The sequence below is a fragment of the Diabrotica virgifera genome, chromosome 8 (assembly GCF_917563875.1).
Source record: "Diabrotica virgifera virgifera chromosome 8, PGI_DIABVI_V3a".
In the NCBI taxonomy this organism is placed as follows: Eukaryota; Metazoa; Arthropoda; class Insecta; order Coleoptera; family Chrysomelidae; genus Diabrotica; species Diabrotica virgifera.
The window spans coordinates 131,964,649-131,988,349 of NC_065450.1; the positions used below are offsets into that span (position 1 = coordinate 131,964,649).

The window sequence follows — 23,701 nt, forward strand, 5'->3', positions numbered from 1 at the left end:
GGAGTTAAAAGGGAATAACGAATTTTTGTAGATTGGTAATTAATGCCCTTTTCTTCAGAATAGAAAGATTAGCATCAGAGATGGGAAAAAATATTTAAATATAAAATTGTGGCTTATTTAATTCACAAGAAACTGCATTTTGCTAATTTTTGCTAATTTGCAAAAAATTTTTCTACGGCAAAAATTGAGTCAGCTTTTGACAATTAAACTTGTAATAACATGCAAAAACCACCTTTACCAACCCTTTCAAAGTCACTTATTTTTGCAACTGAGGATTTTAAAAGGATTTTGAAATAATAACCTTATAGATCTTATGAAAACCTACAAAATTATTTTTTACCAAACTTTCTAGGATGTAGCAGATGGATTTCTACTACAATATTTTATAAAAAATATCCATTAATTTTAATCCTATCCCAAGAAAAATATTAATTTTTTTAATATATTTTGCGAGTTTATATATCTTTAAAATTTCCTAAGCCGCTCCTGTTCGCATTGTAAAGGTTAGGAAATTTCCTATTTATTTGTGTAGCAATAACCAACTACGTAGATTGTTATTGAAAACATCCATTATTCGAGAATGAATCCTCTAAAAGGTTTGGTGTTTTTCCTTTAAGTTTTGAGCGCTAAAAACCCTATGATATTATTGGTCAGAATTTTGAAAGATCCTTGAGTTGTAGTTGACGATTGGTCAATAGTTTTGGCCGAACGATCGAGAAGAAATGCATCGTTGGGACGCGAGAGAGACGTGACGATGTAAAGCCAGTTCTAAAAGTACATCAGCTCTGTAAGCATCTTTTTGTTAGAACTCAAAAAGTCGCACTTTGCCGGCCAAAATGGTTTTCTTCTTATAGTAAAAGAACTAATGGATTTCTAACATGTCAAGGAATATAATGACAATAGTTTCACGGCATTTTAATGGATATATTATTGTGAAACAGTTCTATTGTTATGCAGTTTGATTTGCCGGTAAAAGAAGTGCGTGGTTTCCTGGTTCCTGTCCTTTATGTAGCTGTTGCTATTTTTATGATGTTTTGATTTGTTCATGTTCCAGTAAGAAATGCCCAGATGATATTATTTGGTATCGATTTTATCCAGTTTTGTAATGATTTGAATATCTTCCCCTCCCAGCCCCGTCTGAATGGAAAATTTTGAAGTTCCAAGTGTTGTGACATGGATTTTTGTTTTAACAAGGTATGATAATGTTTATTTTAAATAATTCACAAGTGGATATTATTGGTAAAGGTTTTACATAATTAAAAATGTTTGTTTTCAACATGGAAAATATATTATGTAAAGTAAATATTAGATGGCAGTGACATTTGACAGCCATGTCAAATTTTTGTTTTGGTACACTGCTAAAAATAAGGTTAAAAATTGTAAAATCATGTATTTTGTTATTATTATTCATTTCTGGTTTGAGAATGTGTCTATTCTCAATAAAAATAAAAAGGTATTAAGGTTTAAATAAACATTATAAAATGTACACATCTTTATTTCTGTAACCTCTTTATTTAAGAAAATTATTAACAGATATCTAATACAAGTGAATAAGTTTTAGAACAGAAGAAAATATAATGGCATAGAAGCCAAATGATGATAATTTGTAGCCCACTATAACCCCAATGAGGAATCTACGATGAATGTCCCCCAGTTGCTTTCCAGTAAGTACTCGATATGAGAATTTGAGGATTTTTCAAACGGCGTCCCAATTTGTTTAAATAGTAGGAAAGTCCTCAAGTCTGTGTAAGTATCCTTTGCTTATTTGGTTATGTAGTTTAGTCTTCTTTAAACCCTCCTACCCCTCCCAACGAATCTACGACCTGCCACCGCACAAAAAATGAGCTGCCGTTCGCATGAAGGTTTGCGTGTCTGTTCCTTCTGCTAGCCCCATTTCGACTCCCCAGTATCTCTATAGATAGTCTTTCCTTGATCCCATTAGAGCAGACAGGCAAAACGCTTCAACTGGCACCCAACGTGTGAGGCCGATTCATTTTTCTGCCTCCTTCAGTATCCAGTTGTTGTCTTGTCCAGTTGAACGCTTCAACTGGCCCCGACAACGTGGGGCGTGTTATTTCTAGCCCCCCTGACCCCATTAGCATGTGCCCACTACCATGTCCTTTTAGCCTCCTTTCGGTCTCATTTGTACTACAACTGTTAGGCAATGCCCGTCCCCTTGGGCAGCCGATCTCGGTTTGTGGTGCAGGTGTTTCCGACAACTTGGAAGCTCGACTCATTTTCTATTTTGTTTACCCACTGTTACAAGTCTAGCTTGTAGACATGTTCAACTAGTAGTTAGCCTATCTACTAGTCCCCAATGTCTTTAGCCACCCCCCACTTAGTGTTACATTTGTAACGTACACCCTGAAGTTTGACCCGAGTAAATATCGCCCAAGTCTTCCCATGTAGTTTAGCCCAGATTCCTCTTGTCTTGCCCCCCCGAAACTGTTTCATGTCTTTTAGTGCCCCCGAAACTGTTTCAGTCTTTTAGTCCCCATGAAAGAGCCCATTTTTGTATTTTTTGTTGCAGAATGTTAATAATTTTTCCAAAGAGGTGTAAGTATGTACACATTTTGTTGTGGTGTTTATTTGGTCATGCTGCTGATTGTATAGGCATGTACCATTTCATACATCATAGTGTATTTAACTTGTAACCCCATATTATGTAAACCGTAGTATACTTGTATTGTATTGTATGTATCGTACAAGAGAATAGTATGTTTAATATTGTAGCGTACTTACTATATTGTATTGATATTGTACCCATGATGAAAGCATTGGTTAAATTTTTTGGAAAATATTGATGAATTATATAGACATAGACAAACAGATGAGTAAAAAATAAAGTATAAAATTTTTTTTAGAAAATTTTGGTAAAAAAAGTAACGTTAAAAATTTTTTTTTAAAATTTTGCTAAAAGTTACAATTAAAATGTTTAGAATATTGAATCCACTTATAGAGTATAACAATATGTTATATTTTTTTGCATGTATTCTTGTAGATCATCAGTTTTTTACAGAATAAACGTTTTTTGTGATTATTGATTTGGTCGTTTGAGTAGATGTGTGATAATAGTTGGTATGGTCCGTGTATGAGCTAATTCGGTATGGTCTGTGTGAGTAAGTTCCGTGATTTTCCAGCGAAGCCTATCTATATTTGGGTATATTATTGCCACAGGTTAGTTGGAGAAGTCATCCTTGAAGAAGTAACCCCATGAAGAAGTGAAGAGGGAAACCGTGGCGAGGCCCCTCCACTTATTAATGAAGAAGTAGACCCCTTGTTTTTTCAAGCAGCCAGGAGAAAAGCTATCACTTTTTGATTTGAAGATAGCGTACTCTGTCGACACTGTTTTGAAAATAACCCTTGATATATGGATTTGTTCATGTTAGAAGTGAAGAAAAAGTAACCCCATGAAGAAGTGAAGAGGGAAACCGTGGCGAGGCCCCTCCACTTATTAATAAAATGATGTATGTTTTCTTGTATCTGGCATATCACAAGTGTAATACTCGTGATGAGGAAGTGTTTTACAGTTGTCTGGGAATACTCCCATTAATAGTCGGAGCAAGAACGGTTTTATTTGTGTAAGCTCATATAAGAACCAAATTTCAATATTTATTTGTGTTTGTAAGCCCATGTATATGGAGTATATATAAGAACCAAGTTTCAATATTTGTTTGTGTTTGTAAGCCCATGTATATGGAGTATGACTAAGAACCAAGTTTCGATATTATTTGTGTTTGTAAGCCCATGTGTATGGAGAATGTATAAATGCCCTATGAGTCTTTTGTTCCCTGTTTGTTTGTCTATCCCTTTTTTGTCTGGAAATTCTAGAGTCTGTTATCCCGTAATGTCTGTTAGCCCATGTCCGTGATGGAGTTTGATTTTTTTTGGCGAATAGTTCGTTGACCTCTCTTGTGTTTGTTCATTGAAAGTAGGCTAAGAGCAGAAGCTGTGACAAGGTTGGTGAGCTTAGGATCTGGCCGCGTTGAGTACAGGTGAAGCTTGCTTTCGGTGGATAAATGGAAGTGGTCGTTCGTCGGAACTGTCATTCTTCCCAATGTCCCTTAGGTCTTCCCCTTGTGTTTGCTTTCATCCCTGTTTTGAAAAAGTAGTCTAACCCCAGTTTGGAAGAGTGAAGTCTACTCATGTTTTGGAAAAATAAAGTCTACCCATTGTTTTGGAAAAGTAAGGTCTACTTATGTTTTAGAAAAGTAAGATCAAATCCCCTGTTTTGAAAAGTACAAGTTTATCCCAGCTAGTGATTTGAAAATGTGAAAGTTGTCTTGTGAACTTTCATGAAAGGCTTTTATGTCCTAAATAGGACTTTTGATTGAAAACGTAATGATGTAGTATTTCCTATGTCATGTGTTACGTTATTTTTTTTTGATCTTATTAAATGGTTTGATATCCCGTTTGAATCCAGTATACTAGTTTTTTTTGGTCTTTTATGTTGTCACACGCATTCCCCCCTGTTTGGTCTTGTTTGAATGAGTTGTTGAGATAAGTTATTTGTGACATTTTATCTCAACGAGGTATTTAGAATGGATTGTCTAAATCCTCCTTTTGCAGAACCGTTGCCGAATGCCCCGTGAAAGTCGCTAGGTGTTTAGAGTTTAAGCAGATGCCTATCTGCTGAGCCAAGAGCTCAGAAAGATTTTTTAGTTTTTGAAAACCAATCCTGGTTAGGCAACGAGGTGATGAGGCTGTGTCTGCCCTGCTATATGGTATATATTATATGGTATATATAGTATATATGTCACTTGTGTTACTGCAGTGGATGTCAGCGAGGTCCACACAGGGCACAAGATTATTTCTTTCCCAAGGCACAGAAACTCTTGTCACCTACAGTTCTTTGTAGAGTCAAGAAACATTTAAGTCTACTCGACTTTAAAGAGTCTGGCGATTGATGGCACGCTAGCCCACTCCCTAACAATGATGTTTTTGTTTTTGTTTAATCCCCATTAGCCATTATTTAAATATTTTTGTATTGTTGTCCTGTCACACCCAAGAAGTCAATGTTGGATTTTTGTAGTTATCGAAAACTGAATTGGTAATCCAGTTTCCTCTCTTCCGAGGAGGCTATTGTAGCAGATGGATTTCTACTACAATATTTTATAAAAAATATCCATTAATTTTAATCCTATCCCAAGAAAAATATTAATTTTTTTAATATATTTTGCGAGTTTATATATCTTTAAAATTTCCTAAGCCGCTCCTGTTCGCATTGTAAAGGTTAGGAAATTTCCTATTTATTTGTGTAGCAATAACCAACTACGTAGATTGTTATTGAAAACATCCATTATTCGAGAATGAATCCTCTAAAAGGTTTGGTGTTTTTCCTTTAAGTTTTGAGCGCTAAAAACCCTATGATATTATTGGTCAGAATTTTGAAAGATCCTTGAGTTGTAGTTGACGATTGGTCAATAGTTTTGGCCGAACGATCGAGAAGAAATGCATCGTTGGGACGCGAGAGAGACGTGACGATGTAAAGCCAGTTCTAAAAGTACATCAGCTCTGTAAGCATCTTTTTGTTAGAACTCAAAAAGTCGCACTTTGCCGGCCAAAATGGTTTTCTTCTTATAGTAAAAGAACTAATGGATTTCTAACATGTCAAGGAATATAATGACAATAGTTTCACGGCATTTTAATGGATATATTATTGTGAAACAGTTCTATTGTTATGCAGTTTGATTTGCCGGTAAAAGAAGTGCGTGGTTTCCTGGTTCCTGTCCTTTATGTAGCTGTTGCTATTTTTATGATGTTTTGATTTGTTCATGTTCCAGTAAGAAATGCCCAGATGATATTATTTGGTATCGATTTTATCCAGTTTTGTAATGATTTGAATATCTTCCCCTCCCAGCCCCGTCTGAATGGAAAATTTTGAAGTTCCAAGTGTTGTGACATGGATTTTTGTTTTAACAAGGTATGATAATGTTTATTTTAAATAATTCACAAGTGGATATTATTGGTAAAGGTTTTACATAATTAAAAATGTTTGTTTTCAACATGGAAAATATATTATGTAAAGTAAATATTAGATGGCAGTGACATTTGACAGCCATGTCAAATTTTTGTTTTGGTACACTGCTAAAAATAAGGTTAAAAATTGTAAAATCATGTATTTTGTTATTATTATTCATTTCTGGTTTGAGAATGTGTCTATTCTCAATAAAAATAAAAAGGTATTAAGGTTTAAATAAACATTATAAAATGTACACATCTTTATTTCTGTAACCTCTTTATTTAAGAAAATTATTAACAGATATCTAATACAAGTGAATAAGTTTTAGAACAGAAGAAAATATAATGGCATAGAAGCCAAATGATGATAATTTGTAGCCCACTATAACCCCAATGAGGAATCTACGATGAATGTCCCCCAGTTGCTTTCCAGTAAGTACTCGATATGAGAATTTGAGGATTTTTCAAACGGCGTCCCAATTTGTTTAAATAGTAGGAAAGTCCTCAAGTCTGTGTAAGTATCCTTTGCTTATTTGGTTATGTAGTTTAGTCTTCTTTAAACCCTCCTACCCCTCCCAACGAATCTACGACCTGCCACCGCACAAAAAATGAGCTGCCGTTCGCATGAAGGTTTGCGTGTCTGTTCCTTCTGCTAGCCCCATTTCGACTCCCCAGTATCTCTATAGATAGTCTTTCCTTGATCCCATTAGAGCAGACAGGCAAAACGCTTCAAGGATAACAAATAAAGAAGTTACGGTTAAAAGATCAATATTTTTTTGAAAAAAAAAAGGAGAAATCCAATTGGAAGCATAATAATGTAAATTAGCGGTGTTTTTAGGCTTTGGCCTTATTTATTCTTCTTTATTTTTGTATTATTAATAGATTCCAGAAGTTTGACTGGCTTGCGATGATTAGTTTTTAAAAAACTGGAGTTAAAAGCAAATAACGATTTTTGTAGTTTGGTAAAAAATGCCATTTTCTTCAGAATAGAAAGATTAGCATCAGAGATACGAAAAAATGTTTAAATATGAAATGGCAGGTTATATAATTCTTAAGAAATTCGTTTAAAAAAAATTTTTCTGCGACAAAAATTGAGTGAATCGTAAATGAGTATAATATCTAAAAACATTGATTTTTTCGATATAAAACTAACACTTTAGATAGCGAATAAATCGAAAACTATTAATTTTATCAAAAAAATGTATTGAACATTTTTTACTTCAAATGAATGTTTTTATCAACTGTTGCGGTCAAAATTTAATAAAAAATTTCCACCCCCCGAGATGGGGTGGCAACCACTCCCATGGTAAAAGCGCCTTTCGGCATCATATAGATTTTGATCCTTATAGGCTATTGATTATGTACTATAGAAAGGAACTATAACGTTAACGGGGTTTTATTATTTCATATGGTCAATGAATCTCTATATATGAAAAAACCGCGGAGTGCTACCATTTAAATGGGTGCCAGAAAAGGTCTTTGGTGATGTTTCTCTTAGGTTAATAGTTTTTGTTATATAAGGGATTAAAAATTTTGAAAATTGCGAAGTCGGCCATTTTTAACCCTAAATCGGACATTTAACTAAAAATTTCAATGTTGCCAAGGTAGGTAGATATTCTTTAAACATTGATTGATGAAATCCCGAAGAGCTTTTTGCAATACAATATCGAAAACCCCTTTGTTTTTAATTGCTAATTAAGCGGGCGCGACACTGTAGTATAAGTGAGGACGTTTGAGTTTGCATAAATTTATTATCTCGAGAAAGGACAAATTTAAAGAGAAATCCTCAGACAGGTCGATTTGTATTCTTAAATTAGGACTTCGACAACAATGCAATTTTCATTTGTCCCTAATGCCAATAGTTCAATTTTTTTCCTGAAGCTCTTCAGAATCGAATGAAAAAGGTTTCGTCATAACGATCAGTCTTACTTTTAAAAAGTTAGAGGTGTAATGCTTTATTTCCTCGCTTAATATAACAGTATAAAGTTTCATAATTGAAGACACAAGTGCATGAAGGGTCTATGTGATAATTTTTTCAAAATATGTTTTTTATGTTAAAAGTAAGTTGTTTGAACCTATAAATCTTTCAAACAAGTCAAACACGTTTTAAAATTAATATTTTCTAAGATACTAGAGCCTAATGGATCTATGTACACAGTAAATTTTAAAATGCACCTGCATAAAGGATCTATATACACTTTTCAACGAAAACTTTTCTTTTATAAATTTGCAAAAGTCGCTAAAAAACATATTTGGTGACCTTTGACCCCACGTAACATTTTTAGCAGGGGTCGGATTTATGAGGATTTTTTAGATTTCATTGATGGTATTTTTAACAATCATGCCAATTTTCAGCTTGATGGTAATTTTTGTAGCCTCGGATGCGTAAGTTGACCGGAGTAAATAAGTATTTTTGAAAATTTTAAACGCAGAATGAAAGATTACGTTACTACCGAGGGCCGAAAGTCCCTGCAATCTTCGATGTTTATTTTAATAAGTTACAGGGGTGAAAAAAAAAAGAGAAAATTGAGTGTGATTTTTAATTTTAAATACAGTCGAACCCGCTTATTAGAATATCTGTTAAGAGAATATCCCGCTTTAAGGAATAGAAATTTGAGGTACCGAAAAGTTTCTGCTAGCTACTAATGATCGTTTATTAGAATATCCCGCTTATAGAAATACTTTTGCTTGGCACGAAGGCTATTCCAATAAGCGGGTTCGACTTATCTTATTTAAAAGAAACTTTTTATGTATTCTAAGGGACATTCAGCCCTCGGTAATAATGTAGTCTTTCAGTCTGAGCCTACATTTTTTTTTAAATATTTATTACTTTTTGGAGAATTCGAAAAAGTGAATGCATTTAAAGAGCATTGAAGCCGAAAGTTTGCGCCTATCCACTTAATTATATGTAACTCTTATGGTTATCATTTATCATTGAATGTTCGTAAAATGAAAGACTTTTGAAAATTTGTTTTGTTATTGTAATAAACATGTTTAGTTTGGTGATCTTTCCGGGCCCCATTCAAATACGGGCCCGAGGCAGGTGCCTCACGGGCCTAGCGGTAAAATAGGCCCTGTATAAAAAATATATAATAAATTTTTTTTAAGTTTTTTTTTAATATTCTTAATAAATATATTAGTTTTAGGACTACCTATCCTATAAATTTAATCTTATAGTAAAAAAGTTCTAGTAGAAAAACTTTACCTTCATTTTTCTCAGTAACTTGAAAATGTCACATAGACCCTTCATGCACTTGTGTCTTCAATTATGAATACCTATATTATTGAATTGAATGTGCTTATTAAACATGGCAAATTGCCGAAACGTTTAAGCAAAATAGAGTGTTTTGTTTATAAGAGACCGACTAACCCAGGAATAAAATACTCTCTTTCTATTTATTAAACGTACAAGTTGTTGCAAGTAAACACATTCATTTGTACAAAGAAGTGTCTGGAAAGTCTACCTGTTTGGAATTAAAATAAAAAGGGTATTTACCTCCAGTACATTCACGTGCCTGAAAAATCACTTTGTTTTAATAACATAATTAATTCAATAATAGTACAAAAAGTTGTTTAATTGTCTAAATAGGTGGCACGTGCACATTAAAAAAATCTAATATTCCAGAAAGGAATACTACTACAAGATTTACGTGATATTTGGTCAACAATCCTAGTGACTGTTGGTTAAATCGTAATACGGATAGGTTCTTTGATATTTTAAATAGTAAATACACCTTTAATTTCGTTGGAGCTTGGCTATATAATTCCCGATATGGTTCATTCCACGAATATACGTCTGTTTTGGATTATCGCGACAACAAATATTTCAGTGTGCAACATAGAAGTACGAAAGTAAATGGCTCTAATAATTATTCCAATAAACAGCAATGTAATTTGCACTTTATTTTCATTCTTCATATTTGCACAATAAAATATTCGTTGTCGAGATAATCCAACACAGTCGTATATTCGTGGAATAGGGTATATCTACATACAGTTTATTCGCATGAGATATGCACTGAATGTAAACATTAGTTGACAGCGATGTCGTCATCGGCAACATAAGAGATGGCTATTTCCGTTCAGGTTTTGAATATTTTTGGATAACAGTTACTTGTATAATCGCGTAAATTATTAAATTATTTAATTAATAGGATTATTATTTCACTATCTATATATATTCAGTGGGTACAATAACTTACATACTATACAATAAAATCTAATAATCGAGAAAAGAGACAACAAAGTGATAACGTGATGTTAATAATATACTGTTACTATGGAACGAGTAGATTATTTTTTTACACCTTTAACAACTATCATCTTTGTTTATATGCACTGCATGTCTTATTTAAATTTAGTGTAGTATTATAACCGAAGATGGCTTGACCGCTCATCCGCAGAAATTTTTCTTTCGGCAGTTTCCAAAACTGCAATTGCCATTTGCATCGCCAACCTTCGAAAGGAGACGGCGTAATAAGAAGAAGGAGAAGATTATTATTCATTCATGCCATCGTTTCATGTACCAACAGTATGGCTACTGTCAGCATTTGTAATGATACCGAAGAAAATAAACACCAAACAGTGTAGCGATCAAAGTGAAGATGATTTACAACGTATGCTGCACCAATTTAACATTACCGTCAGAAACTTTAACATGTTAATTTCCTCAAAAAAGACAAAATGCATGTTTATACAAGCAGATCCAATAAGATGTAAATTAGAGCTGGAAGGACATATAATAGAACAAGTGATGGAGTTTAAAAACCTAGGCATCACACTATCTAGATACGGAAGGCTCGAAACAGAAGTGGAAGATCAAGTGAATAGAGCAAACAGAGCCGCAGGTTACCTGAATGACGCAATAGGGAAAAATAAAAATATCGGAAAAGAAATGAAAGGCAGAATTTACAAAACAGTCATCAGACCAATAATGACATATGCGGCAGAAACACGACCCGACACGGAGAGGACAAAAAGATTGCTCGAAACAGCGGAGATGAAAACCCTTCGAAAAATCGATAGTGACTCTATGGGACAGAGCTAGAAGTACAGATATACGACGGAGATGCAAGGTGGATAACATTAATAACTGGGTAAGACACAGAAGAATAGAATGGAATGACCACATCAGCCGACTGACAACAAATAGGGTAGTCAGGACAGCGAGAGACGGTTCCCCAATAGGAAGACGGTCAGCGGAAAAAAAAAGAATGTGTGTGTACTTTGTACGCACGTAAGAAGTTATATTTCTATTATATAATTTCAACGAAATAAATATACTTAACGGTTACAATACAAAAAATTAACAATAATTACCAAAAATTAACCAAAACTTAACAATGCCAATAAAAAAAAATATGAATCGTCCGGGATTTGAACCCGCTATCTCGCGAGCTCTCGATCTCTGGTCCAATGCTCTACCAACCAGGCTATCAAGGCACCTGTTATTGACGTTTCGGATATACATAATTACACATCATAACGGTTATAAGTGAAATATAAAAATATATATTTTATTATTTTACGCCCAAGGAAGACAAATCCCAAGACACAAAAATTATAATAAATAATACATTTACTAAAAAACACTAATACCTATACTATTTTAATGGCTTATTTGCGCTGATACATAATTTGAAAGATTAGCAACTAAACGTCATACTGTCTGTGTGCGCATGCGCGCAGTATTATGAAATTTTACTCTCAATCGCGCCTAAAGAAGTATAACTTCAAAAATCACATTGAAAAAACAGACAGAGTCATGTCTATACAAAAAGAACAATAAGAAGGAGAAGTGTAGCGGTCATCGCACTATCAGTCTGATGTGTCATGTACTGAAAATTTTCTTAAAAATACTGCACTCGAGAATTTACAACATAATAGAAGAACAACTTAGCTAAACACAGTTTGGTTTCAGAAACAACCTTGGAACCAGAGAAGCCCTACAAAGATGTAGGGATATATAACAATCGGTTTACATTTGTTTTATCGATTTAGAAAAGGCCTTTGACCGAGAAACCCATGACAAACTGATAGGTGTTTTGCAATAGGTGGGAATTGATGACCAAGACCAAGTATTATCAAAAATTTGTATTTGCATCAATGCGCAAACATACGAATTGGTCAGAACACGACGTGAGCAGTGGAAATACCACGGCGAGTGAGGCAAGGTTGTATTTTATCACCTTTACTTTTTAATATCTACTTCGAATTTATTGTCAAGCCTTAGATGAAGATGCAGGCATTAAAATCAACGAAATTGATGTCAACAATCTCAGAACGCAGATGACACGGTACTGACTGCCTTCAATGAAGAAGACTTACAACGACTATTAAACAGGTTGACCGAAGCATGTGATGAATATGGGCTAAAACTTAATACTTCTAAGACTAAACTTATGGTTGTCAGCAAAACTAAGTTACAACCAATGAACATCAGAGCATATGGAATGAATATTACATATTTGCGTGCAGCCTCTGCTCTCGGGACAACCAATTTTAAGGTCCATGTCACCAGCCCCACCTTTTTCGATTTGAGGGTCGAAAAAAGCTCACTACTGGATTGCATATACCTTCATTCGTTTGTACTGCCCCCACCCTCTTAAATCTCTCTGGAGGGACTGGCGACATGCTTTCCCCCCGTTTTTCGATCTGGGTGTTCGGGATAGGTATGTTCGTTTGTACTGCGTTAGTATCGGATTGTACCGCCCTTATTTTGTTTGTACTGCCCCCACCCTTTGAAATCTGTCTGGAGGGGCTGGTGACATGCTTTCCCCAATTTTTCGATCTGGAGGTCCGGGATGGGTATGTTCGTTTGTACTGCGTTAGCATCGCATTGTACCGCCATTATTTTGTTTGTACCGCCCCACCCGTCTAGATTGGCCTGGGAGGGGGGGGGGGGTGCAGTGACATGCTACCCCTCTACATTGCACTCTTTGCCATCTGAAAGTCGAAAATTGGCTATTTCGTTTGTTGTGCGTTAGTACTGGATTGTACCGCCCTTATTTTTTTTGTACTACCTCTACCCTTCAACATTTAAAACTGGGGAGGATTAGTGCTAGGAGTAAGGAGCCAAACCTTGCACATAGTAACACCGCAGATGTAAAATTTGGTAAATTCGTCAAAAATGTAACGAATTACATTTTGAAACTGAAAAACAGGCTTGCAAGCTCTCCACGGGGGATGGAAACTTAACTTCTTAGATGAATCTCTGAGCAATTTTACGCTGCCAATTTAAAAAATAGTACATGTATTTGTTGAACACAATTTTCGATCAGAAATCAGATCAAGAAATGTATTTTTCAACTTCGTTGTACCACTTCAACCCTTTTGTTTTCCCACTGGGGGTAAAAACCACCTTGTAATCAGAGAATTTACAGGTTCCATTTCTACAGCCACTCTAAAGTGGGGTAGGGGGTCGAGCATAGTATGAGCAATTTGTGCCCAATTTGTACTATTTGTGCTTCAGGGTCCCAGAATTTGTGCCGCCTTCCTTCATCTCCACTTTTCCATCACTCCATCTTTCCGTCACTCCATCTTTATCTTACCACCTTCCCATTATCCATCTGCACCTTTTCATCACTCCATCTTGCCATCACTCCATCTCTTCATCTCACCACCTCTCCAAAATTTTAAAGAACCATTTTTTAAGAAGAAAAATGAAAAGAGAATCGAATATCAAAGTCGGAGAGAAGCAGAGCCCAAAGAGATTCGCCTTTTTAGCGCAATTAGCCTTTTTCGAACTTTTCGCTAGCCCACCCAAACTTGTCTCTAAGGTCCAGGGTGAAGGAAGGTGGCACAAATTCTGGAACCCTGAAGCACAATAATTGCACAAATTTGTGCTACCAATATTGACCCTATATCTCAATTTGGGGGGCCGTAGAAATGGACCTGAATTAGGATCAGGATGCATTTTTCAGTAAGAAAATTATCGACGAGGAAGGATGTATGGCTTCTGCTGTATATCCTGCTATACTATATCGGAGATGCGAAATAAGAAATCATGAAATCAATAATTATCAGCTCATTTGTTAGTTATTAATAAACGCGATCCTGAGCTTAGACTTTCTCTTCTTATCAATATTGTACGAATTACTTTATATACTCGTACACAATCACAGGAAGATCGATCAATGAGAAGAACGGACTGTCCGAAAAATAAGTTCCCAATTAGTGACGAGTAGGGAGCGGATTTTATGCTAAATGCATATTGCATGCATATTTCGCATATTTGAGAACTTTACTAAATTTTGCATATTTTTAAAAAACATGCATATTTTGTGCATATTAAAAACATTTAAGTCCAAAAAAAATTTTAAATTTTTTAATTTGACACAAAATATTTCCCCGCACAGGCTGTCGTATCTATTAATTCGAGAACTACCTGAAGAGGACGGCTCATTCACTGCCTTTTCATTTTTTCTTAGAAAATACCCGATCTTTACACAAAGTACTTAGGTATAGTGCTTATAATAACCCGTTATAAAATGATTGTAGGATGTTAAAGTGATGAAGAATGGTTTACCCGGAAATCCGAATTTTATTTACTTTTATTATATTTAGTAGGTATATCTATAATTCTGGTGATTCTTTTAAATCCTCTATTGTTAAGAGAATTTACACCTTTAACCATAGTTTTACGATTTTCTAACGGAAATTAACAAGTTGTTTTAAATACGCCCCAATTACTTCTATTGATGTTGAAAGGAGTTTTTCAAGTTATAAAAATATTTTATCTAATAGGGGAGTGCATTTAGATTTTCACTTCGGAAAAAATCAAACAAGATAAAACTTTTTATAATTTCATTAAGAAATGTTTAATAAACAACATATCAAAAAGTTCTACTCGAGAAGTGGGTGCTTCATTTTTTATTAAACAAATGAACAGCGAAGTTAGATGTTTTTTTAAATAACTATAAAAATAAAATTTTTAGAAAAAAACTGACTTGACCATTGAAAAATTCAGAAAATTTTACAAAAAAAACCTTATATAAAGATTTTTCTAAAATTAAATCTCTAGCTTCTGTAATTTTTTATTTATAACGCTAAAGTCACCCTTCTCACACACATAGGCGCACTGTAAACTAGCGTTGGAAGAATTGCACGGTTGAGTTTTTTTAATGTAATTTTTTAACTAATGGATCAAAAGAAATTTTACAAATTGTACATGAAAGAAGATGAAATAAGCTATCTTATGGTTGTAATATAAAGAAATAAAATCTATGGACATAAGTACGGTGTGGGCGGAAATTGAGCCTTACATGAATTTTGTTTAAAAATGATTTTAAAATGTGTAACTAATACAATTTTACTTATAAAACTCTCAAATTTGCACACCTTACCTCTCAATCATCTTACTAAACGATATTTTATTCAAAAAAAATCTCATAAATTTAATTCAAATAATACGATGTCTCAAAAAATGTAATTTTTGAAAACTTCGAAATTTTACAGAATTCCCACCATTTTAAGACGGTATTACTCAAGTTTGAATAAATCTAATAAAATTTTTTTGCTATTTTTGTAAAGCTTGGGATGTAATCTTTAAAAAATCACTGAATTATTTTAGTTTAAAAATGAAATAAACAATTTTTTTTTAGAAAACTTAGAAAGATAACAAAAATGTAATACAAAAACCGAAAATTACCAGCTGAAAAAATGTATATACAGAGTGATCAAAACTTTTTTCTGTAAAACTTACCCAAAATACATTTAATAATAAGCTTCAACAATAATAAATGTTCAACAAAAAAATTTTTTTTTAGCTCATACAGTATGTCTGCGTAACTGGGAACCTATTGATAACTTTTTTAATATCAGTTTTACGAAAAAAAGTTATTCTTTATAAAATACTCTGTATCGTATATAACATAAGATGCAACCATCAAATATCAAATTTTGTTAATTTTGTACGAGGTATGTAAAAAAATATGAATTTCACTCAAGAGTAAAGTACCTTTATATTTCACAATATCGAAAATTTTTATAAAGAAAAGTTGTTTGGAATTAAAAACTATGTTCCAATATGTAATTATATCCTTCTAATCGAAAATTTGTTTTTTTTTAATATTCTTTCTAATACATTTTAATGTTTAATATTATTGTGAAAATGATTTGTTTATCTTTTTTTTTAAGAATGAAATTCCTTATTTGTTTATTGGATTCTACTTGTTTTTCATTTAAATATCCGCCATTTTGAAATTTAAATTTTTAATCTTTAATTCAGATTCCACAACCTGTTAAAAATAAAGAAAATAAATGTTTTAGAAAAATGTTCTTTTTAGAAAATCCGCATTTTGGATCCGCCATTTTATAGTTTATAATGTTAACATTTAAGTTAGGTTTATCAAAGCTCTCAAAAATAAATATATCTAGAAATAAATACATTTTGTAAAGAAATTATGATTTTACAACTATTTTTTAAGTTACCCGCCATTTTGGATCTGTCATTTTATAATTTAAATTATCAAAATTTGATTCAGGTTCAGCAGCCTCTTAAAAATATCCACATATATGTAAACAAACACGTTTTATAAAAAAAATTCGGATTTTACAACTACTTTTTAAGGATTTTTAGGAAAAAATCCACCATTTTGAAGTCGCTATTTTTAATTTGCAAATTGTAATGTCAGATTCGGGTTCAGCATAATCAAAACTAAAATAAAAACATTTTTTAGCAAAATGAAATGTTGAATTCACCCATATTCTTAATATTATTTATACAAAACAATTGTTATTGTTTAAACAATTAATAAACAATTAGCGGCGAAATTTGTGAGTAGAACTTTTTACTTTAACATATTTATAAACTAACAAAAAAAGTTTTAGAAAAATATAACCTTGTTTGATTTTTTCCGAAACATTGTATCTTTTCGTTCTAATTGCACTCCCCTATAATCAAAGAATATGTTTCCTCGTAAAGAATTTGGAAAAACACATTGTATTAAATTATAATCGAAGATAATAATATATTTATAGTGATATTGTTGTTTTATTTTAAATAGGTAACTATTGGTAGCAGTTTTTGTAAAAACTGTGAATAAATTGCATATATTATAAAAAAATTATTTTATTTGAAAGATAATAAATAAGATTGCCGCCCCCTATAAAAGAACCCCTTAGAATAGAATAGAACAGAAAATTTGTGGTTTCTCGAAATGCGCATTTTTTGAATTATTGTGCATATCTTGCGCATATTTCGTAATTTTTTACCGCATATAATATGCGCATATTTCATCAAAATTGATCGCATATAAATCCGCTCCCTAGTGACGAGAGTACGGTCAAATGGGGTTACCTGACACGGATTTCGAGTTTTTTTCTGCGTAGCGCCAGAGTTATTCAACTCTAATTCTTCTTTGAAATATCAGCTGGAAGCTACATCCTTCCTCTTCACATTTCCTTTTCTTAAAAAAAAATGAGTAATTCTAGAATTTTTCGAACTTCGAAGCTTGGCCTAGGCCAAACTAGTTTGACCTGAAGTGTGTGTATTTATATTAGGATAAACTAGTTTGGCCTAGGCCAAACTAGTTTGTCCTTAAATCGGGTTTGGTCGGTAACATATACAATAATAATTATAAGATTCGATTCCAGCAATAAAATGGCTGGTAAATAACTTTTCCCAAAAATGGCCTATTCTCCGATGATCTGCCCAGACTATAAAGAGAAAAGTTAATTATTTATTATACTAACTTAAAAAACATTATGTTTTTAATGCTTCTGTCCTCTACCGTTTTATGTATGTAACTAAATAGGGGAAGAACCTGGTATTTCAATCGAGCGAAGATAAAATAGAATAATTTATTTCGAGGTGACTAGTTTTACCATGTAACAAAGAGATGGCGCACTAAGTTTTATTTTAATAATATTGATGTGTATTAAAATCTAAAAGTTTATTGATAAAAAAATAATAAAAAAAATAGTTAAATAAATATATATATTTTCATTGCACTTTAAAAAACGTGCTACATTAATACGCTTTATAAGCAAATATCAAATTATAGAATCTACATATATACAGTGCACTTAATAAGTGTTAGGTACCCCCCACTAGTAACTTATTTATTTTTAGCACATAAGCAAAATGCTCGGACAGGTTGATTTTTAAAATAATCATATTAGGTATATTATTATATCATCAATGTTTCGAACTTTACGCGATCCCACTTCAGGTGACAGTTATAACTTTAATTTTTTTTAAATAGGAAGCTTTTGAAGCGCCTTATATAACAGCTTTTGAAATCCTGATTCATTCTTTGATTCAATAATCTGTCATTGTGCGTTTAAATTTTTCAAAAATACTTATTAGTTTTCTCAGTATTAAAAAAAAAATGAATGCATTTAAAAGAATTCGACCAAAATTTTGCGTCTACGCTCTCAAAACGGATTAAAGTGTTATACATGATTGTAATAAGAATTTCAAAAGCTTTTAAATGAGGTGTCACATTATTGTATACTTTCCCATTTAAAAAAATCAAAAGTTATGCCTGTCAGCCTGTCACCTGAATAGGGATCCTGTAAACTTCGAAACATTGATGCCATAATATACCTGCTATGATTATTTTAAATTCGACCTGTCCGAGTGTTTTGTTTAGACATGTGTTTAAAATAATTAAGGTAATCGGGGGGGGAGTAACACTTATTCCAGCGCACTGTAAGTCATACCGTAGAACCCCGCAAATCCGAACGGACGGGGTCGAGTTCGCTCCCAATGGTAAGAATTTTACCTGAACTAAAAAAGGTAGAGTCCGAATTGGCTCCCATAGACAAAATTTATTTTACCTAAACATGTCGAAAATATCACCCAGCGTTGTCACTTCTTTCAAATTTTCTCTTTTTGATAGAAACAGGTACCTTCCTAGAAATATCTATGGGAAAGGAGGAAGACCTAACCCTTCGGTCCTAACTTAACTTTCGAGTATTAGAGTGTAGAGCGCAAACCGGCCGATTTCAGGTAAAAGCGCAAAACGGTCGAGCGCATACCGGCCGACACCGATAATTTGTGTTAAAATTGCCACATATGCCAATGTTGAACTAAAACAAACTCTAAAAGTATTTGTCTAAAAGTATAATTTTCCTATAAAAAGTCTATATCACTATGTAAATTTCCTAAGCAGTATAAATATTACACGATTTGGCAACAATATCTAATGTTTCCGCGATTATATGAGAGCCTACCCGCATTCATGAGGGAGCCAATTCGTACCATTCTAAAATATACCTGAACGCGAAGCGGAGCGAACTCGACTTCATCCATCCGAACTAATTGGGGGGACAGCCTGTTCGGATTATCCGACAGTTAGCCTAAATAAGAATTCAAAGCTTTCGTTGTCGTTTATTTTGAGTCGCTGCACCTGTCTCACTCTCTCCATCTCCCACCAATCTCATGTCACTGTGATTGATGTCACTGTTGCATAGGCAGTGTCATTATTTGTCGTACAGTTCACTACATAATGTATTAAGTTGTATTACAACTGTTGTAACCAGATTTACGATTTGAAGAAGCTTCATTTTTCCAAGCTCTATTACAAGATAACCTCCTAGAACTCGTACACCAACTTCCAGGATGTGAAAATGAAGAAGAAAGTGCAACTACAGAATGGATTGAAGCTGATGACAATAGGCACCAAAAATTTATATAGAAGACATTGTAGACTTGGTTCAATCTCAAGGCAACCCTAATGCAGATAAGGAAAGCGAGGAAGAAGTTTCGCTGTCAGATCGAGTTTTACACGCAGATGCCACTAAAGCTTTGGATGTGGCTCTACGTTATCTGTAACCATTGATTATATAATTAAATTAACTTTGATTAAATTTGACAAATAGAAGAAAATTTTTTATTGCACACCCTGTATAAATAATTATGTTAATGGTTATATTACTGAATAGAGAATTAAATAATCTTTCAAATGAGCTATCACACAACCCCTATTCTTATTTAAAAAAATCATCGATTACGTCATCACGCCCAGATGGATGACGTCACTAGTATTATATATATGCCAAAAAGTCCTAATTTAAAAATAAAAATCGACCTGTCTGAGGATTTCTCTTGAAAGTTGCCCATTCTCGAGATAATGAATTTATGCAAACTCAAACGTCCTCACTTATTCTACAGTGTCGCGCCCGCTTGATTAGCAATTAAAAAAACAAAGGCGTTTTCGATATTTTATTGCAAAAAACTCTTCGGGATTTCATCAATCAATGTTTAAATAATATCTACATACCTTGGCAACATTGAAATTTTTAGATAAATACCCGATTTAAGGTTAAAAATAGCCGATTTCGCAATTTTCAAATTTTTCAATCGCTTATACAGGGTGTTTCATTGGGAAACGGAAATACATTAACGGTGAATAGAGGTTATCGAGCCGGTTCTAGAATATACTACATTTTTTGCCCTACCGACTTTTATAACCGAGTTACAGGGTGTTTTATCGACTTTGCCCATATGTTTTCTAAGCCATAACTTTGGAACCACCCTGTATATTTTTTTGATATTTGGTACACATATGTCTCATTCAAAACCCAAACGATCGACATACTAACCATAAGAAAAATCCAGGTCCGGATTGACAAAAAATTATAAAGTATTTGTGATCTTAAAAATTTTTTTTGCACACCCTGTATAAATAATTATGTTAATGTTTATATTACTGAATAGAGAATTAAATAATCTTTCAAATGAGCTATCACACAACCCCTATTCTTATTTAAAAAAAATCATCGATTACGTCATCACGCCCAGATGGATGACGTCACTAGTATTATATATATGCCAAAAAGTCCTAATTTAAAAATAAAAATCGACCTGTCTGAGGATTTCTCTTGAAAGTTGCCCATTCTCGAGATAATGAATTTATGCAAACTCAAACGTCCTCACTTATTCTACAGTGTCGCGCCCGCTTGATTAGCAATTAAAAAAACAAAGGCGTTTTCGATATTTTATTGCAAAAAACTCTTCGGGATTTCATCAATCAATGTTTAAATAATATCTACGTACCTTGGCAACATTGAAATTTTTAGATAAATACCCGATTTAGGGTTAAAAATAGCCGATTTCGCAATTTTCAAAATTTTCAATCGCTTATACAGGGTGTTTCATTGGGAAACGGAAATACTTTAACGGTGAATAGAGGTTATCGAGCCGGTTCTAGATATACTACATTTTTTGTCCTACCGACTTTTATAACCGAGTTACAGGGTGTTTTATCGACTTTGTCCATATGTTTCCTAAGCCATAACTTTGGAACCACCCTGTATATTTTTTTGATATTTGGTACACATATGTCTCATTCAAAACCCAAACGATCGACATACTAACCATAAGAAAAATCCAGGTCCGGATTGACAAAAAATTATAAAGTATTTGTGACCTTAAAACAACACCCTGTATATTCAAATTTTAAAAATCTGTTTGCATATTTGAAAAGAGCACAAAAAAGTAAGTTTAGTGGTTCGCTTTAATTTTTCGGCCAGACATTTTTATGACTTTAATTTTGAAATTATATTGAATTTTTTAATAACTCTGACATTAAAAAGCAGATAGTATTAACTTTTAGCTATAAATTATGAAAGTTAATGAATAAATACTGATTTTAAAAATAATCAATACTTATTTACCACATTAAAACGACCCAATTACTAATGACAAGAAAAATCCAGGTCCGGATTAACAAAAAAAATATAAAGTAATTGTGACCTTGAACCAACCCTGTATATTGAAATTTAGAAAAATTTTCTGCGCATTTTAAAAGAGCATAAAAACTGTGATTAAAGATTCATTTTAATTTTTTCGGCGTTGATTTAATTACATAAATTTTTAAATTATAGAGACGAAGCAAGTTTTCAATCCTAATAGTAAATTAATAATATTGAAAAATATTAAAAATCACTAAAAGATTTTTAAATTGAAAACTTATTGGTACATTTTCATGGTAACACCTCCAAGACTTCTATAATTTGCAAGTCATATGGATGCTGCAGTGAAGACGAGAGGGAAGGAATTCTACACTTTGCAATTCACATCCCCCGTCTGCAGCCGGCAAAGTTCCAACTGAAAGATGCACCTGGTTACTCTACGAAGTAATACGAAAATAAAATAAAAATGTGTACCATCTTTATTCGGTTGCGATGCGAAGGCAAACCAATCTTACTTTTTAATTAGAATACGGAGTGCAGTCCAGTTCCTTTAACCGCGATTTTCTGCTCTTATTGGAGCTTCATCAGAAGAAACGTAGGCACTGTTCTCCATACTCCAACTAAATTGCATCGAGAGGTTTTCCCACACATCGCAACCAAATGGATGATAATAGGTGGCTAGCGCCATCTGGCAATTGAAAGACGAAGCAAGTTTTCAATCCTAATAGTAAATTAATAATATTGAAAAATATTAAAAATCACTAAAAGATTTTTAAATTGAAAACTTATTGGTACATTTTCATGGTAACACCTCCAAGACTTCTATAATTTGCAAGTCATATGGATGCTGCAGTGAAGACGAGAGGGAAGGAATTCTACACTTTGCAATTCACATCCCCCGTCTGCAGCCGGCAAAGTTCCAACTGAAAGATGCACCTGGTTACTCTACGAAGTAATACGAAAATAAAATAAAAATGTGTACCATCTTTATTCGGTTGCGATGCGAAGGCAAACCAATCTTACTTTTTAATTAGAATACGGAGTGCAGTCCAGTTCCTTTAACCGCGATTTTCTGCTCTTATTGGAGCTTCATCAGAAGAAACGTAGGCACTGTTCTCCATACTCCAACTAAATTGCATCGAGAGGTTTTCCCACACATCGCAACCAAATGGATGATAATAGGTGGCTAGCGCCATCTGGCAATTGAAAGCCGAAGCAAGTTTTCAATCCTAATAGTAAATTAATAATATTGAAAAATATTAAAAATCACTAAAAGATTTTTAAATTGAAAACTTATTGGTACATTTTCATGGTAACACCTCCAAGACTTCTATAATTTGCAAGTCATATGGATGTTGCAGTGAAGACGAGAGGGAAGGAATTCTACACTTTGCAATTCACATCCCCCGTCTGCAGCCGGCAAAGTTCCAACTGAAAGATGCACCTGGTTACTCTACGGAGTAATACGAAAATAAATTCGATTGCGATGCGAAGGCAAACCAATCTTACTTTTTAATTAGAATACGGAGTGCAGTCCAGTTCCTTTAACCGCGATTTTCTGCTCTTATTGGAGCTTCATCAGAAGAAACGTAGGCACTGTTCTCCATACTCCAACTAAATTGCATCGAGAGGTTTTCCCACACATCGCAACCAAATGGATGATAATAGGTGGCTAGCGCCATCTGGCAATTGAAAGACGAAGCAAGTTTTCAATCCTAATAGTAAATTAATAATATTGAAAAATATTAAAAATTACTAAAAGATTTTTAAATTGAAAACTTATTAGTACATTTTCATGGTAACATCTCCAAGACTTCTATAATTTGCAAGTCATATGGATGCTGCAGTGAAGACGAGAGGGAAGGAATTCTACACTTTGCAATTCACATCCCCCGTCTGCAGCCGGCAAAGTTCCAACTGAAAGATGCACCTGGTTACTCTACGGAGTAATACGAAAATAAAATAAAAATGTGTACCATTTTTATTCGGTTGCGATGCGAAGGCAAACCAGTCTTACTTTTAAATTAGAATACGGAGTGCAGTCCAGTTCCTTTAACCGCGATTTTCTGCTCTTATTGGAGCTTCATCAGAAGAAACT

General features: G+C 33.5%; 1 protein-coding gene across 2 annotated transcripts in view; it reads left to right on the forward strand.

Annotated features, from left to right (window-relative positions):
* Positions 1-358: 358 nt before the first annotated feature.
* LOC126890523 (15-hydroxyprostaglandin dehydrogenase [NAD(+)]-like) overlaps positions 359-23,701 on the forward strand; it is a 136,654-nt gene continuing 113,311 nt past the window's right edge. Inside the window, exon 1 of one of the 2 annotated variants that reach the window (XM_050659528.1) lies at positions 359-1,746. The gene's annotated coding sequence lies outside the window, so the exon portion shown is untranslated. Of the gene's footprint in view, positions 1,747-6,040; positions 6,476-23,701 lie in introns of those variants that run through there. The other variant, XM_050659527.1, reaches the window with a different exon arrangement.